Below are 12,450 nucleotides of genomic sequence, written 5' to 3' on the forward strand. Positions count from 1 at the left end.
AGGACACTTAGGTAATGGGTTTTGACAGCCTCTTTGGCATAGCAAAAAAGGCTCATCCTCTTTTTCTTGCTTTGCTCCAAATATGTTTGTTATTCTGTTTCTTTGCCAACTACTTTTGAGGTGGTTAGGGTGGGGGGAAGGGGTAGACGATGGAAGTTTGTGGATACGGCTTAGCAAAGAGTCTACAAAGTCTAACAATTGTGTAAAATAAAAAAAAGGATTGGGAATGATATCATCATCTGTAATTCTCTGAATTGACAAAAAGCAGTCAATTATGACCTATATGTGTCATTACAATGGATTGTCACAAAATATATGGGGGTTTGTAACCAATTAAATATGGGTTTTAACACTATATAAAAATGACAATGCAAAATTGACTACACTGATGCCACCTGTTTTTCATTTGAGGTCCATAGAGGCAAAAGTGAACAATTAGTATGATCAAATTTGAGTTTGAGCAAAAAAAAAAAAAAAGAGAGACATTTGTTTTAACCCCTTAATGCTACAGATTGAATATTTATAGTTATAAAACTTATTTAAGCAATAAGCTTCATAAAGTATAGCAGAACATGCTATGCAAAAATAAAAATAAGTAACGATCGCCATAGAACAGATGTTTTGTGTCATAGCTGTTACCATATAGCCATATTGACCAATCAGAAACAACTATCTGTTTCATAAAAAAATGAATGCATATTTTTAAAATATGAACAATTTATTTAATAATATATATATATATATATATATATCAGCGCCTATATATATATATATATATATATATATATATATATATATATTTTAATATCATGGCCATCAATACAAAAAAAGACAATGTTTTAAAACAGGTAATCAATTATGCTTATTTAAATGAACTACTAATAAAATAAAGTAATTAATTACAGTCATACAATAAAATAAATGTATATAATAAATTATCAATCACTGCTGCATTATCTCTGAAAGACATGTTATTTTCATTTAAAAAAAATAATAGGATGTTTCAATAACCCAATGTTAGCGTAACAGAAAAAAAATATTTACTGGATGCAAGCCGTGAAATGTTGACACTAAGACAGGACGGCATTTAAACCATCTTAATATTTCATTCACTCCACCAAATCAGCCAAATACCTTCCTCTAAAGGCCACATGGTCAGTCAGAAGCTTCTTGTCAATTCCACTTAATGCTGTAGATTTGTGGCTTTGTAAGAGGGAAAAGAAACAGCATATTTATCTTTTTTCTCCATACATTGTTGAAAATAATAATCCCTGGAAGATGCTTACTCACTTAGTCAAGATCGAGAGCAAGATAACAGAATGTGGATTAGAGCGCCGGGGTGATTAGGACTGTTTGTGTCGGTGTTTGTGTGTGAGCGGAGTGGCTGGAAGCTGAGTGGGTGGGTCGCCCGGACTATAGGAGTGAGGGAGTATTAATCCACGCTCAGTGGGAGCAGGACCTTGGCAAACAGCTCAAGCAGACAGAGCTTAAGGAAGGCCAAGCCTGAGAGAAAGTCCTAAATCTTCACATTAGCTCCCCGCGTTTCTTCTGCCGAACTCGTAAGCTCTTTTTCTAAAGGGGAGCACAAACAAATCACACCCCCCATCCGTGGCTGCCAGCACCAGCCCATGAGAAGGCACGCCACCCTAAAGTCGACCCACCGCCTGACACCCCCTTCTACAAGCCCGCTCCTTACTCGCTGAGAGTCATGAAATCAGGGGGATTTGGAACGAGATTGCACTGGGTCTCTAAACCTCCAGAGCAGGAGAAAGAGGGAGGGAGGCGCTTCAGATCTCTAAGAGTCCTCTTCCAAAACGACGGCACTCCTCAAAATCGCATCATGGCTCTCTAAGCCCTGGCCCACTTTACATATTAGTTAAACCCAAGTTCAGGTGATTTTACAGTGAGAGGGCCAGGCCTTCAATCTTTGAAGAGAAAAAGATGCAGCATGTGACAACAGATCCAAAGTCAAGACTTCTCACAGTGTTATAAATATGAAAAGTGGCCTTGAGTTTTAATCACAAGGCATATTTCAATATTTTACTAACATGTTCATCAAGTACAGGAAATTAGGCTCAGTGGCACAACAAGATGGAATGATCACATTGCTGCTTTGCAGAATCGAAATATAAATTGGATTATGGCTTCGGGTGTGGGGAAGTCATGGCTCATTTGATGCGTTTCTCAACGAACGTTGCTTTTTCTCCTAATGATGAGATGTATTAAGCACAGAGGCATTTCGAATTTAATTTTTCAGCACCTATTGTCTTTCACCGTTTCGAATTTATAACGTTTTATGTGCGCCAAAAGCTAATAATTAATAGTGTACTCATTATAACTTAGACAGACAATCAGGGAAGTAAATGAGAATGATCACATTAAAAGATTTGATGATGTCATGTTTGAAATCAGAGAAATTAGACTGGTGGTAATTTTCTAATTTTGTTGAAATAGACAGAATTAAGGCCAGAGGAACTCTGGAAAAAAAAATTGGTATGGAAACAATTTTCATTCAGAAATTGCTAGTAAACTTCATACATTTATTACAAAGAAATGGCAAGTAACACATTGAGTTAAATGTAAAATTTGGAGCCAGAAAGACTCAATAGTACTTTCTTGTAAAACGTACTCAAACCCCGGTTTCACAGACAAGGCTTAAGCCTAGTCCCAGACTAAAATGCATGTTTGAGCTGTTTAAACTGAAAGTAATTTGCACTGACATATCTTAAAATATGTTCGTGCCATGTTTTTTTTTTTCAAGAACACCAGAATTTTTTTTTTTTTTTACGGCATGTTTATACAAGCTACTTAAATGTCCTAATTGAACTAAATGCCTAGTCCTGGTTTAGTCTAAGCCCTGTCTGTGAAATGTTTTATTTACAACTTTGAAAGATAATTTTTACAGTGAATGAGTGCATCCCAACCCGTAATATCTCATTTAGCCAGACCAGAACATTACTAAGTAATGAGTATCCATTCTGAGGCCATAAGGAGTATTTAAATGCTATCGATAATCTAATCTGCCGAGGTACGCGTCTACATCGCCGCTCCGATATTGATCACAGCGAGAGGGCAACAGAGGCCGAGGGTTGAAATAAGTTTTCTTTTAAGGATGGAAATGACTCCACTCATGAGGAGGGGGGGAAGGAGATGGAGATGGAGAGAGGATGACACTGGAAGAAGGACGAGGACAGCGTCGGGCTGAAATGAAGGGAATCCATAGAGATTGTGCCGTCTATCTGCTTATAGCCCCGGGCGACCGGGGGAGTAAAGTTGCTAATGATCTCATCGACGTCAAATCTCTGCGATGTCAAACGGCAAGGAGGTACATCAGGGAAATGAGACATTGGACACCATATGTCCTGAGGTGCATCAAGGGTCCAAAGTTACTTTACAGCCAGCCAGGCAGCCAGATTAAATAGAGACAGAGCAGATTCTCTCAGGATGCACAGGTCCCTTACACCAGCACTGGCTCGCTGAGCTGATGCTAATAACTAATGAACTACATGATAATGACACGGCAGTGTAAGTAAAATGGGGGCTGTTTTAAACATGACAAAAAATAGTATTATTCGTTTTTTAGTTTTACCCAAAAAAGAACAGTCAGGTTTAACAATCTGAGATTAGTGAAAATGATTTTCCTTTAATAATAATTCATTACAAATTATATCATCTGCATTACAATATTAGAAAAATTAAAAAACACATTTGTGTCTCTTTTGCAGTTTGACTAACACTTTTGAGTAAAGCATCTTATGCTTCAATGGAAGCAAGAACATCTGACCGTCTGTTCAAAGGAGTTCATATGATGAACGTCACAAATTTACTTTGATTAGTGACCTTGAAATATTGTGCAAAAATTATCTTTCTTGTTTATTTTATGTTGTTTATTTGACTTGAAATTTTCATAATCCTAAAATGTTCTGTTCATTTTCATTAGAGATGCACCAATACTAAATTTCTCTACCGATACTGACAGCCGATTATTCAGAGTGATATCTGCTGATAACAATATTTTTAATTATTATATTTTGAAAGAAATGCAAATAAAAACTTTATTCTCTCAATTTCATCAACTTGTTTCAGAGTAACTGGCATCAGTTATAAACAAACACAATTAATATCAACACACATTAACTAAATTCTGAAGATTAAATTAATATTTCTTAACTTTCTAAATGTTATTTAGTCATATAATTACTATTAAAATTGAACATCAAACTGGTTTCTTAGCATTTTCTTTACACAAAGCACAAATTCAGTGCATTTTCCTGCCCTCTTTTGATTGACAGGATATATTGGCCCTGACTATTGCCTGTTTTTAAACTATCGGCTTTTCACTAATAGTGTGAAAATGTGCTTTTATTGGCCAATATACCGGTGCACCTCTAATTTTCATGTTTAAATTTTGAGTCCTAGACATTCAGACCCCTCTCTATATTCTTAAAACAGACTTCCTTTATGTGACACCATGAAGTAAATATCTCTGTTTATGCAAAACAAATGTGTTTTTCTGGTGAAGATTAGTATGGTACAGTGCAGTCAAATACTAAAACAAGCAAACAGAGATCAATTTCAGAAAACATATGTCCAGATGGACATAAGAAAATTAGTTGGTCAGTGTGTCAACATCTCAACCCAAAACATGTTTCTCTGAGCCGTGATCACATACTAATCTCCTATATGTTGTGTTTCAAAGGGGGTTTATAGAGATTAGCAATGAGAGTGAGAAAAATACACTATACACACACAAATGCCCATGCTGGAACCATAGTAGCTACAGCCTACATCACACTTCTGGCATTTTAATAATGCAATTGAAAGGAAAACATTTTAGAATGGAGAATATTTACACTATATCTCATCAGTCTCTACAAAAACAACGAATGTGAAAGCTCAAAGTTGTTTGCATGCAAATTATAGCACATCTGAACAATTTGTAGTGGCCAGGACCTAAAATTATATTTATTTATGCACATTTCTATAATGACCATAATTTTTTCCTCTTTGCATCATAAGGAGTTTTTCAGCATAAAGCTCAGTTCTGAAAATATTTTTATGGCCTATATTTATTCACAAAGCAGAAAATTCCACTCTGGGCCTATAAATAAATAAAAAAATAACAGATGCTCTAAATAAATGGATGCCTTAATAAGGTTAACTATTTTGGCTGTTGAGAGGCTTCTCATATTTTTCCAAGGGCCTGGCCAAATTAATGACAGTAGATCTAATGCCATTGCAGTACTTGGGAGTGTGTCCAATACTTTAAGGCACGCCGCTAATATAGACTTTGAAAGAGATTGATTTGAACATCAAACAGTACCTTATAGGCTGGCCTCTTTCAAGCTGGTGGGGTTTAAAGTTCTGGTGTCAGCACTGGAGCTCAACCTGCTGTGTAGATTAACATAATTATGCTCGGAGGAATTCAGTGGTATAGTAACCATAACGACCCATCCCTGAGTATAGGATTGGGAAGAGGCCTGACCCTATGGATCAAGGATCAAAAAATAATGATTGCCTAATAAATAAAATGCTGTGGAATCAATTTAGAGCGTGAATTGCTTCTTTTTTTTTTTCTTTTTTTTTTTTTTGGAGCAAACTATTTTTTGCGCACTGAAATAGTTATTGCAGCATTCATTATTTATTTTTATTTTTTTTGTTAATTGTCTGTTCATTTTTTTCAGATACATTTTCTGTGCCTGATTAAAATATTTCTCAGTCTCCAAATTGTTTACACATCAAGAACCTCAGTTTTATCTCAGAAGGAAGTCATCGTTAAACTTGAAAGCCACTAACTGTGACAATCAAAGAAAAGACTTTTTGAGATCAAGTGCTACTCGAACTTAACTTTTGTTGGGGGTGATGCCAGGACAAAACTTCATCATTAATAAATGTATTTCACAAAGAGACAAATACTCTGCTCTACAAGAAAAGGTCAGGCACTCACCGTGAAGGTTGAATCTGTGCCTGAACTGGACTTGTGTTGAGCTTGGTGTAATGAGAAAAGGGCACAAAAACAGAGTGTATCAATATGATAAATGTAGGGATGCTATATAAAGACATGAAGATGTCTTAAACAGCACAGTGGACTGAATAATGAACATGAGGAGATTCAGTCATTTTTTAGAGGCTCAGCTGACGCATGTAATCAACCATTATTACCCAAACCAATACAAAGTTAATTCTTTTGAAAAGATATTAAAAATGAGAGCGTTCAAACAACTATACATTTTATGGTGCGCAACTCAAGAAGAACATACTCGACAAATTCCAGTGTCAGTAGATCAGCGTCTCGTCTCGTCTCGTCTCGTCTCTAAAATCGCAAGGATACCGATTCTTCTGCCGGTTCCCCAAAACATTCCCTCCTCCATGAGCTCGCAGCTGCTCCTCAGCATCCACCCCTCCACCGGCGCTCCGGCCTCAGGCAGTGCCGGCTTGAGCCAGCCCTCCGCGGCTAATCACCCTTTCCCAAGACACTCCTCATCAAGACAGCCTTTACAACAGATCAATCTTCTTCTGACAGTTCATTTAGACTGAATTAATTTGGAATTAGGGGCCATTACTGCAATTGGCAGCCACTGATATTCCCAGGACTCTGTCTGTTATCCTCTCTCTATGGGAACAGGGCTTTGAATTGACTAGATAAGGTTCTTTTCTCTTTTTTTTTTAAGCGCTGGCTTAGCTGAGCAAAAAATTCGATTGATTAACCAAGTCATCATTGTGCTAAATTGACTATAGGTTTTCTGTTTTTTATTATTTTTTATTAGATTTTATTTATTTATTATTATTTTATTTTTTACGCTGATGACATTAAAGTAATGGTCACAGAAAATGGCAATAGAAACAGCTGTAGTCTAAGATGCCTCAATAAAAAAATTATGCCTAAAAAAATCTATAATAGTTTTATTGAGGCAATTCCACACACACAAAAAAAGGAGTACAGGAGAATAATAGCAGTTAATCTGTAGTTTGTTTCTATTATCTAACAGAAAATATGTATTTTCATAGTAAATAATACTACAGGACTAATACTACAATAATAATAATTTAATAATTTAATTATTTTATGAATAATATTTTAACAATGTAAAATATTTTAATATTTAAACAATGTGTAATTGTTATTATTATTATTGTAGTGTTACCTAAAACAGGGTTTATATTTAATATTTTAATGATTAATAATTAATTTATAACTAATAAAATATTATATTATTATTATCTGCATGCTTTTTCCTGTGATTGCGTGATTGATACAATCTCCCATATAACAAACTAAATTATTTTGTGTAGGTGTAAACTTCCAATTAAATTTTGGGGGCAACATTTGTAATATTCTGGTCTCGTCATGTAGTTATTTTATCCTTCTCATCTGAGGTGTGCAGCTCTGGTTCATGAACTCATTGTGGATTTTTCAGTGCATTCTGGGAGTCCATAGGGTTCATGGTCAGTGACCCAGCGTGCTGGAGCCCGAACAGCATGGCGATACCTCTTTAAAGAGCTTAACGCTCAACAGCATCCTTAATCTCTTTTCAGCACTAGCCCAGGGAATCCCTCTCCCCTCAAATAGGAACAAGAAAGAGTTCAAATCTCAGCCACCATATTGCATGCCAGGTCTCAGAAATTAAAAAAAGCCATAGTGAGTAAAAGTGATCAGCCCAATTCAGATCAGTGTGTCCTTCTTCCTCCTTAAATGTTATTCCTTCTGAGGAGGCATTGAGAAGACACAAGAAGCCTTAAAGATTCACTCTGACTGATGGACAAAGACATTTGAACATAGTTACAATGATAAGTGATCATGAACAGTTAATTGATGTGATTACTGGACTGAGACTAATTGATTATGGATTCAGGAGTCTGTTAATGACTTTATTACTTCAAATGGTTCCCAGACTGCTATTAAGTGGGACCGGGGCTAGTTGTCACAATGAAAGGCTGTATCTCCGTAAATGTATCTCTAGGATAAGGATTTTTTTAAAAATATTTTTGACTCTGCCAAAATGTTTTAGAGGTTGGCATAACTAGAAAAGTGTCATTTGGTGGATTTTATGTCCCCATGAAACAACAGGCTACTGCATATTAAACCTTTCTGAAGAACTTGACAGGCAAATTCCCATGTCCCCAATCATGTCTTCTCAACTTGACTTTGAAATAAAGTTTACATATTTATTTCTAAATTAGCAATTTTGAGTATTAGTAGATACATTTACTTGTTTTGTTTTTTTTGACACAAAATACAATTTATTATGATACATGTTTTTTTATTTTTTATTTTTTATTTTTTTATGTATAACCATTAAATATATATCATAGGTCTTTATAGATTTTGAGGCCCCCTAGTGGGCCATGGCCCTCTGGTTGAGAACTACTGCATAAAGTATATACAGCTATATATAGACTGTTTATTGGCAGGTTCCATTGTGACAACTTATCCCATATAATGTGAACTCTTATTGGGCCAAGTTACAACAAAAGGTCAATATGTGTTTAATGAACTGTATCTTGACATATAACATGTAATAAATGTACCCTAAGAACTATTCACAGAAGTGCAAAAGTGCCCACAAAAGTGCCCTGGTCTTCCATATATAGTTGTTCACATTCTAAAGCTTGTGACAGCACAAATCTGAATGAGGTGAGAAAGGTGTGAGAATGAGAGAGATGGTGAGAGTCTCTCAGCTCTTCCGAACAGGTAAATATTAACACTGACACAGTCTTGTCATTCCCAGACTGCCGTGCAGGAGAGATTAACAGGAGGAAACTGAGATGTGCCCCCTTACTTCCAACAGCCCCCGATGATAGTTTCCCTCAGCATGTACTGAAGATCCTGCAAGATAAACATGGTGAGCCTCATGTCTGACTCTTTGTGCAGACACACACAGTATACACTACAGACACATACATCGCACTCGTATATAAATTGCTTCAATCTAACACACCGCAATGGATGCTAAGACGCCAAGTGACCCCATCTTGACCTCTACAGTTTCACTTCCTGGCTACTGATTAAACATGAAACAAGTTTTTGGTGGAGGTAGATGAAGGTGAACAGTACAATTAGAGCTTAATTTGCACTGTACTTCTGGTACCATATTGGACCAAAGCATATTCCCCCTTGATTAAGGGTACATTTACACGACAAATAAGTACTAAAAACGGGGTGGGGGGGGGGGGGGTAAAAAAAAAAAAAAAATCTAATGTACTAATGACAACATTGTCAAAATGATCCCATTCAAATGGATCTGCGAAAATGACTAAAACCGCAGTATTAAGCATGTCAGACCAGTAGTTGACAATGTCACTTTGTAAAGAAACACTATGCGACTATAGACTGAACATGTAATATTCATATAATATCTGTTATGTAATTTGCGTTTTTGTAGTTTACACAGAGACGATAACGGTATCATTTCCAAAACATTTTCAGGCCCCCAAAACGCCGTTGTCATGTAAATGAATGGCCAAAACGCATCAAATTCCATTTTCCATTTTTAGTTAAAAAGGTGACGTGAAATGGCTCCTTAAACGCTTATGCTTGTATTATTCTCATTTGTAAGTCATTTGGGATGAATGCGCCTGGTAAATAAATGTTAAAGGGATAGTTCACCCAAAAAATTAAAATTATCCCTTGATTTACTCACCCTCAAGCCATCCTAGGTGTATATGACTATCTTCTTTCTGACGAACACAATCAGAGTTTATTAAAAAATATCCTGGCTCTTCCAAGATTTATAATGGTAGTGAATAGCACTGCTGATTTTGAAGCTCAAAAAAGTGCATCCATCCATCCATCCATACATCCATCCATCCTAAAAGTAATCCACACGGCTCCATGGGGTTAATAAAGGCCTTCTGAAGTGAAACGATATTAAACCTTTATAAACTATAATAACCAGCTGCCGGCAAAAACATGCATAAGTCGACTTATGGCGGAAGCCTAACCTCTGACGCAATGTATAACGTAGGATTAGCGTAAGCTTAGATGCCTCTCGCAGTTTAAACAAATAGGGCTGGGCAACAAACTCAAGCTCCTCTACTCTTACATCGAAATCCTCCAACATTTCTATTTAAAAATTCTTGTTTTAGACTTCTGACTCATGACCTTTGTTTTTCCCTATCCTCTGCACTTCCGCCAGTGGCGTAACTTTGTTTTAAAAAGTGGGTGGGACAGGAATGTGTGTGTGGTGGGGTGGGGTGGGTGTATTATTACAATAATAAATGCAAAAAATTGATTGACATAGACCTCATGTTTAATATGATAGTTTCATCCTTAAATCTACTGTAATACAATATATTGTTAGTCTCGAGAGTGTTTGCATTAGTCAATAAATACGTGGATCCAAATTTATTGATAGGTTGTTATGATGGACTAGTGGTAGAATTTTTGTTTAGAGTGCCAGAGGTTCTGTTCTGGGTTCTATCCCCCCCCGGGTTATTAACCCCCTGGAGCCGTATGGATTACTTTTATGATGGTTTGATGCACTTTTTTGGGCTTCAAAATTGTGAGCACCATTCACTACCATTAAAAAGCCAGGATATTTTTTTTAATAAACTCTGATTGTGTTCGTCTGAGAAAAGATAGTCATATACACCTAGGATTGCTTGAGGGTGAGTAAATCATGGGATAAATTTCATTTTTGGGTGAACTATCCCTTTAATGTATTAGTCATGCATCACCATTTTATTTTTATTTATTATTAATAACCTTTTTTTTTTGTACTGGTTACCTGTTATAGGTGCAACAACATTTCAGATAAAATAAAGGCATATATTCATTGAAACAAGGCAAAAGGCTGAACTTTAACTGCACCTCAACCTACAAGACTGACCCAGAGTACACAGAAGAGCCACTGTACTTATAATTTTCCAGGAACATGGGAATTTTTCAAGGGGTTGTGAAATTTTATAGTATTTCCAATGGACCCTTTAATGTGTGGTGCCTCAGTGTGTGAGATCCTCTGTAATGTACACATTTGTCTGACAGCACGCAGACAGTGAGGCGTTGGAGTGAAGTTCATTGGAAGTATTTTAAGCGCAAGTGTCACAATTTGACACAGTCTTGATAATAATCGAGTCAACACACACTACATTGGTTTAGAGCTGAGAGGATGTATATGAGGAATCTGTACTGGCAGATTTGAAGAGAGCTACAAAATTGCTTTTACAGCATGATTCCATGATTGACAGATAGTGATGGACCACTGTGAAGTGATTTTATTGTCATCAAATAGTTCTGATCAGGCTCATCAGTGTATATAAATATGATGCTTAGATATGTTTTTCAGTTTAGTTGTCTATGATGTTCTCCTCTCTCATTGACTTCAGAATAATTTGCAGAATACTACACTCTTAAAAATAAAGGTCCCAAAAAGGGGATTTCGCAGTAATAACATAGAAGAACCATTTTTGGTTCACCCAAGAACCTTTCAGTTAACAGTTCCTTAAAAAAAAAAAAATTCTGAACATTGGAAAAATCTAAATAAGCTTAAAGTCACTATAAAGAACCTTTTATGGAATGGAAAGGTTCCATGGATGTTTGAGGTTCTTCATGGAACCATAGATAAAAATAAAGAACCTTTATTTTTTAGAATGTATATTAGCATCCACACCAACTCATGTTTATTACATTTAAATTGTTAAATGTTTATTTAAATGCTCAAGCTAGTGGATTCAAGCTCAAGCTCAAGCTAGTGGATTCTGATTGGTTATTATCGTTTATCAGCTGGAAAAAATTGTTCTGAAAGTGATTCCAAAAATATTGTTCCTCTGTGTCATTGTCATTATATTTGTGGTGTGGACGTCCCTATTCTCATAGAATTATAACGATTATTAAAACTTAATTGTTGTAGTTATCATCCTTGGAATGAACAGGCCTTTAGAATTGATGATGTGACATGGAATATTAGGCTTAGCTACAGTAAATCAAAATTGTAATTACTGGATATATGTTGAGTCTCTTCAAAATGCTACCTAATTTTAAGATTTGTTCATGCTGAGTCAATAGCAATTAACAGCTCAGATTAAAAACAAACAGTGCTGGAAAAACAGCTTTATCAGTTTTTCAAATTCAGCACATTTGCTAGAGGCTTTCTCTATTTTGCGCATTCCTTCCTAAGCCTTGGAAAGGCTGCCAGATAAACCAGGATTTAATACTTATTCATCATTAATACCCAAGATTCATGGGAATTTGTTAGGATTATCACAGTTTTGAGTCAGGAAAACACAGTGTTTATCACAGTGAATCCCCAGAGGGAGTCAGTGTGTAACCCAGCTACTCTCAGGATTTAACCCTTTTTCTCCTATTCACAAGAACGTGTCAGACCAGGATTTTCCTAATCATCTTCATCTAATCTAAGAATCTAATTAAAAGCCTCTCCCCAGAGATAATCAGATGAGAAGTGACTATCACACTATAATAATCATCTGACAATTGACAATAACTGTACAGCT

At 36.0% G+C, this 12,450-nt stretch overlaps 1 protein-coding gene across 4 annotated transcripts in view; it reads left to right on the forward strand.

Moving 5' to 3' along the window:
- dmbx1a (diencephalon/mesencephalon homeobox 1a) overlaps positions 1-12,450 on the forward strand; it is a 66,385-nt gene that overhangs the window by 28,589 nt on the left and 25,346 nt on the right. For 2 of the 4 annotated variants that reach the window (XM_048163885.1, XM_048163887.1), the window contains one exon: positions 8,715-8,843. The gene's annotated coding sequence lies outside the window, so the exon portion shown is untranslated. The remainder of the gene's footprint in view (positions 1-8,714; positions 8,844-12,450) is intronic. The other 2 variants (XM_048163884.1, XM_048163883.1) reach the window with 1 other exon arrangement.

This window comes from Megalobrama amblycephala, linkage group LG17 (genome assembly GCF_018812025.1).
Source record: "Megalobrama amblycephala isolate DHTTF-2021 linkage group LG17, ASM1881202v1, whole genome shotgun sequence".
In the NCBI taxonomy this organism is placed as follows: domain Eukaryota; kingdom Metazoa; phylum Chordata; class Actinopteri; order Cypriniformes; family Xenocyprididae; genus Megalobrama; species Megalobrama amblycephala.